We start from the raw sequence: 6,453 nt of genomic DNA on the forward strand, positions 1-6,453 counted from the left end.
TGGAACCACCTATCTCCTGATTACTGGTTCAGTGAGATAAAATAGATTTCCTATGATTTAACCACAGGTTTAAACACAGTTTTCTCTTACTTGCAACCCAAAACAGCCCTCCTTGGTACAGTCTAGTAGAGCTATAGAAAAAAAATGATATTGTTCAAAATGCAAAAAGGTAGTGTTGTCACCTTATTTTTTCCCTGACCAATCTGAAAAGTTTTTCATGGAAGAAGGATTTATTAAAGTGTTTAAGTGAGGGGAAAGATTTTAAAGGTGGCAAGTGCATCTGTAAAATAAGGCATTTTCACTGAAAAAACCTGGAGTTAAGGGAATGAGTAGAGAAAGGTATGTGTATATGCACTGATGAAAAAGCTGGGGTAAACCCCCAGTGAGGCTCGTCAGATTATCTGAGGCATCATGGTAATTTGACTTTTAAAAACAGTTTCAAATCAAAACAATTAAGGCTTATCTTCCTCCATTTTTGGAACCCAGAACTGTTTAAATTTATAAAAATTTTCATAAGCAAACTCATGCGAAAACAAAAAACAAACAAACAAACAAACAAAACCAGACTAAAAGTCAGCCTCACACAAGAGGGTTGGTTAGTGTTAGACAAATATAGTTGTGTTCCGTCATAATTGATCTAGGGTCCTGCTGATTGTTTCTGTAAGAGGGACATGGGCTGGTCCTAAACTTCTGTGTTGGTCAGCTGGGGATCATATAGTGTAGATGCATTTAAAAGTTGATTTTTTTCTACCCAGTGAATAGCAGGTGACTTTCAATGTTTACAGAATTTAGATATGCCTAGACTGGGCAATGCTTACATTTCTTTATAATATTTTTCTTGTCATTTTTTATTTTTCAAAAATGTGTTGATGGTTGGAGAAGGGACACAATTTCTTTTTTTTTCTTCTCTTCTCTTTTAAAAAAAATTCAATTGCTTCTTTCTCAGGTGACCCTTTAAATACAATAAATGATTATATTAAAAGATAATAGAAAATGAATTGCTAGAGAGCACGATTTTCATACCAGGAATTAAAATAGGAAATGCCAGGTTTAGAGGTTAAACCTGGCATTTAAAACCCTAGCAAATTTGGGATTGCGTTAGAAACTGAGAAACTGATTCTCTTCCTTTAAACCATCTGTGGAGGGACTGGACAATGGAAAGCACACGATGAGGAAATTTAAGAAATATAGATAATCTAAATGAAGAAAATAAAGATCGTTTATATTCTTTTCACCCGAGGATAACATGAGGGTGTGAGTCTTTTTACTCTGTTTGCCCTCAGTTTTCGCCATTCATCTTCTACCTTTCTTCCCTACCCTCCTTCCCCCTTCCTTCGTGGACTCTTACCTTCTTTCTTTTGTGGACTCTTACCTTCTTTGAAAACTAGATATATATATCTCCCACTGCCTGTTCCTTTATAGTCACCCAAGTGCTGATAGTTGAACATTTCTTTCCTTCTTTCCATCAGTGCTTTTGGATTTAGTTTGTAAACTTTTAGAGAGAGGGCATTGCACCCATGTCTGAAGTTGGAATCCACTGTTCATAGCATCTCATCCTGTACCCTGTCGGGTCAACATGAATGCACATCTAGAAGTATAAAATTTACATTCACAAAATATCACTAATCATGTCCGTTACACTTGACCTAAGCAAGGCTGGCTTGGACAGTGTGGTCTTCTGGAATTCAGTCAATGCCAGCAGACTCTTTCTAATGCCCCATACCTCCTTCCTTTCTGACTCTTGTTCCTTGGGATTCTTAGATATTATTGTACACTCCTCATTTTCCTTAAAAAAATTATTTGTAAGAAAATTTAAGATCTAAGACAAGGGTCACTTATTCTAGACAGGATTTTCAAGAGCTTAGGGGTACTGCCAGCCAGGACCACTTTATGCTAAGTTCATGGCTTGAGGATTCTTGGACAACCGACAAGAGACTCCCCGGAGCACTAACCTCTAGTCACACCCTCCAGGGACAAGTCCACTTGTATTTCCCCTCCCTACTCCCCAGATCTTTTCTATTCCAAATTAACTTAATTGTCCACAAAGGCAGGTCCTGTCGGGCTGGGGAGGGAAGGGTAGACTTTCCTTCTGGGCTGCCCAAACCTTGAGGGTATGGCCCTTTGGGGGCCTACACTTATTAAGGGAAGGATGCTCTTTTTGGACGAGCCCTATGCTCGCTTATAATTCTGTCCGCTTTGCTCCAGGAGGCTATCAAAACTGAAGTTGTTTTGGTGCCCAATTGTTTTCAGAAAGCAGGAGAATTCGTCCAAATAACCAAGCCTTGCCACTGACAGGATTAGGTGTGCTTTAATTTTATTGTAAATTGTTTGCTTCATGTTTGTCCCCATGACTAGGGTATAATTTTCTTATTTATTTATAGTCTGACTCCCTCACTAGGAAATGAGTTCCATTTTATTTAATGATCATTTACAAAGCACTTTCTGTGTACTAGGTACAGTTCTAATTGCTTTATAAATATTAAGTCATTTAATTCTCCTAAAAGCCTTTTGAAGTAGCACTGTTATTATTATAGATGAGGTAACTGAGACACTAAGAACTTAAGTTACTTGCTCAAGGTCACATAGCTGGTAACTATCAGAGCCAGTGTGTGACCCCAGGAAAACTGGTTTCAGGGTCCAGGGACTTAACTAATCCCTGGGCTGTATCTCTCCAGGAGCACTAGGGCATGTCACCAGTGAGTCTTTAGGACCTAGCAGCTGCCTGGCAATAATAGTTCTTAATATTGTTGAATGCACGATTGTCCAATGCATAAATATGGATGCTTTCTTGGTTCTAATATGATTGCCTTGTCAAAAGAAATGTAATATAAGTGGCAATGAAATAAAATTTCCATCTGGTATTACATGTAATAATAGCCTGATTTTCTTACATCCTGAGAAGCAAGTACAGTTAGTTGGACCAAATTATCTGACAAAGTTTTGCTTTTGTTTTTATAAAATTGGATCAGTACTATCATGTTGCAAGACCCTTTGAAGGAGCTGGAGTTAGGTGGTAAGATGTGGAGGGGGCAGAATAATGTAGTACCAGAGGATGGCTGCTGAGATTTTATTAAATATTGTACTTGGGGGGAAAAAATGAATGATCTAGAGGACATGACATTTCAGAACAAGGCTCCACAGCAAATCCTGACTCTCTCAGGAAACGAAGACAATTCCACTTTATTGTTTGTTAGAGAATCATTGATCTAAGTAAAAGTCATGTGTTTCCACCCAAGGTAATGTTCTCTGGCTGGTCACCTGGTTCCAGGTCAGGGCTGGGGCGAACTAGATCCTTTAAAAGGTGACCTGCTACCTGCACTGTGCATTTCCCTTTTTACAGGGTTGATTCGGTTATGCTCCGTTTGCTGGGTTACATTTTCTCTTTTGTGGTTTGTTGATGTGTCAGCACACGTCACACGTGTACGGCTAGAAGGTGGATATCTGATGGAAGGGGAACATGAGTCAGGAAGGGGATCTTCTGGTTTCTTCACATGCATTAATGCCAATGCCAAACTTACATAGTTAGAAATCCATAAGAAATCGCTGCTTTCCTAAGTCACAGGCTGTCAGGGGAGGTGCACCAAAGTTTTGGGATTCAGGCTTCTGCGTGGTGCTAACACAGGTAAATCTCACACTGTACAGGCTCACCTGGTGAACATTCAGGCTCATCTCTTTGCTGCTATTTTACTTACACAGTGCAGAAGCTGCTTCAGTGGCAGCTATAAACCTTCCATAATAATGGCAAATTAAACATTCTTACTCTCCGCTTTTCACTTTACTATGGGCTGACCCAAAAGTGAATTGTGTTCATTCCACTTTTGTTTTTGATAGCCCAGCACACCTGAAAGAGAGCTACTGAAAGTCCTACAGTTTTACCTGGGGAAAATGAAGCAATTTGCTCAAGGTCACAGGACCACAAGAAGTGAAGTTATTTCGATTTGGTTTGAGTTACTCTTTCCCTAATACAGTGTTCTCCTAATATTGCTATTTGAATCTCATGTTGCCTTTTAGTTAATCATTACACCAATGAATGTTTGTTGGTATCAAGGCTATTACATCAAAAGGATAGTCATATTTTAAAAATTCTAATTAGGTCATTGTCTACTAACTTTCCCCCTTAGAACAGCGAGAAATCGTATGTGGTTGCTTAAATACTAAAGCCCTGTGGAACCAAAGAGTACCCAAAGCTCAGATTAACACTGGCAATTGTAATTATATACATTTCTCGTGAAAAGACTTGATGGTTGGTTTGAATTACCAGTGTGTGGCTTTGGGAAAATTGCTTAATATCTTTAGGCTCTGGTTTCCTTAAGCATAAAGTGGGAATAATACTATCTACTTCTCTGGATGGTCGCCAAGATTAAAGCAGACAATACCTTTATTAAAGTCCCCAGCACAGTGCCTGACACGTAAGAGACACTCAGTAAATGCTAGTTTCTCCTTGACTAATTTCTTTTATTGGCTTTGTGGGCAAATCATGTGAACGGACTCTACAGATCAATCACTTCCAAGTGCTTTCTAAAAATAATGGTGGAGAACCTCAGAGTTCACTGTCATTACTGTTGGTTGGAGCCCGTTGGTTTTCTCCCAAGAACACAAGTGTTGAATTTTACTGGCGAGTATTTAGTATAGGCAACAATTTGCTCTGAATTGAACTGTTTTCAGGAACACACTTGATGAGTCAATCAAATCAAGCAGAAGTTTTCTGTCTGTGATTCAAGAATGCTCTTTATCCTTTCAGCACTGAAATTGCATTACCTGTCATTAAAGGAGGAAGTGTGCTCGGTTAAGCTTGAAAGCAATGTTACCAGAAAAAGGATTAACAAATCATAAGACAGAATCCTTAGAAGTAAGGTCACTACCAGACTGTGGCTAAGGCACCAGCAAGGAATATGTTTCATATGTGCTGCCCCATTAGTTTCTGGAATCTTAATATGTAACCTGCATTACTGAGTCAGACCCAGAGGAGGGAAAGAAACAGAGCATCGTGTCTCTGCTCTGTAGACCACACGGCACTACTTCTTGTTTTGGGGAATCAGTCTTGTTATCAATTTTTTTTTTTTTGGTAGGGGGAGGTAATTAGGTTTACTTATTTATTTATTCTCAGAGGAAGTACTGGGGATTGAACGCAGGACCGCATGCATGCTAAGCATGAGCTATACCCTCCCTCTGGAAATCAGACTTTATTTTATTAAAGTAACATATGCATACAGAATTTAAAAGTCAAATGTTATTAAGGGGATTAGAACAAATCACAGGAGGCATTTCTTACCTCTTTTCTTCCCCTTGTTCTCTTCCCCAGTCGCTTTCAACAGTTTTGGCTTTTTATTCCTGCTATGTGCACATCTCTATATTTCTAAATAATATGTGTATTATGCTCTCTCTTGATTTATCAATATTTGACCCCTATTAACTTCCTATTATGGTAATTGAGGACTTTGTTGTCTAATACCCCCCTGCCTTCTGCCTCTCCTCTGCCATATCCCTATAGGGTCATCTTACAGCCTTTGTTTAACTGCCTCTTCCCTGTTGGTATCAGTGTGCCCATGTAAATATTGTGCAGGCTAAGCATTATAGCATACCGAGCATTATATTTCCTTTCCTCTTTTTTGTCTTTTCCTAAAGTTAATAATAGTGTCTCCCCACCCACCCCCACCCCCTCCAACCCTACCAATCTGGTTTTGTTTTTTTTTCTGGTCCTATTTCTAATTCTTTCTACACCTTTCAATGGCATCTTGGTACACTTTTCCACAAGTGCGATTATATCAATATGTATGTGTTCCATTTGGTTTTCCCTAAAAATATCACTACTGGACACCTCCTCTTCCTTCTATATGGACTGACCTCTCTCTGGCTGGCTGCACAGCCCCCTCCTGGGGATACCTTGAGTTGGAGTCCCCATTTCCTGGCTTTCCAGTCTCCTTCTTTCTTGGTGGACTCTCTGGTTTTGATGGAACACATCTTTAGATGGTGCAGGAGCAGAAGGTGTGGTGGTGGCCATCCTCAGTGTGGCTGTCTCTTTAGTCACAGTCTGGACTGTATATCATCCATGCTGAGCACACAGCTATCCTCCTGGGATCTCTTTTTTTACCCTTATTCTGAACAGTCCCTTTGTGCCAAAGGTACAAAGTGCACCTTGACCTAAACATCACACCATGTACTATAATTAATTCAGAATGGATCATGGATTTTAAACGTAAAACTATAAAACTTTTAGAGTAAAATACAGAATGTCTTCAGGACCTAGGGCTAGGTGAAGAGTTCTTAGACATGGCTAAAAAGCACAATCCAAAAAACAAACTTACTAAGTTAGACTTCATCAAAACTGAAAAAATACTTTGGCTCCACAAAAACTTTGTTAAGAGGATACAAATACAAGCCAGAGACTAGGAGAAAATATTTGCAAACCACATATACTAAAATATATAAAGGACTCTCAAGATTTAATACAAA

The sequence above is a fragment of the Vicugna pacos genome, chromosome 7 (assembly GCF_048564905.1).
Source record: "Vicugna pacos chromosome 7, VicPac4, whole genome shotgun sequence".
Taxonomy (NCBI): Eukaryota; Metazoa; Chordata; class Mammalia; order Artiodactyla; family Camelidae; genus Vicugna; species Vicugna pacos.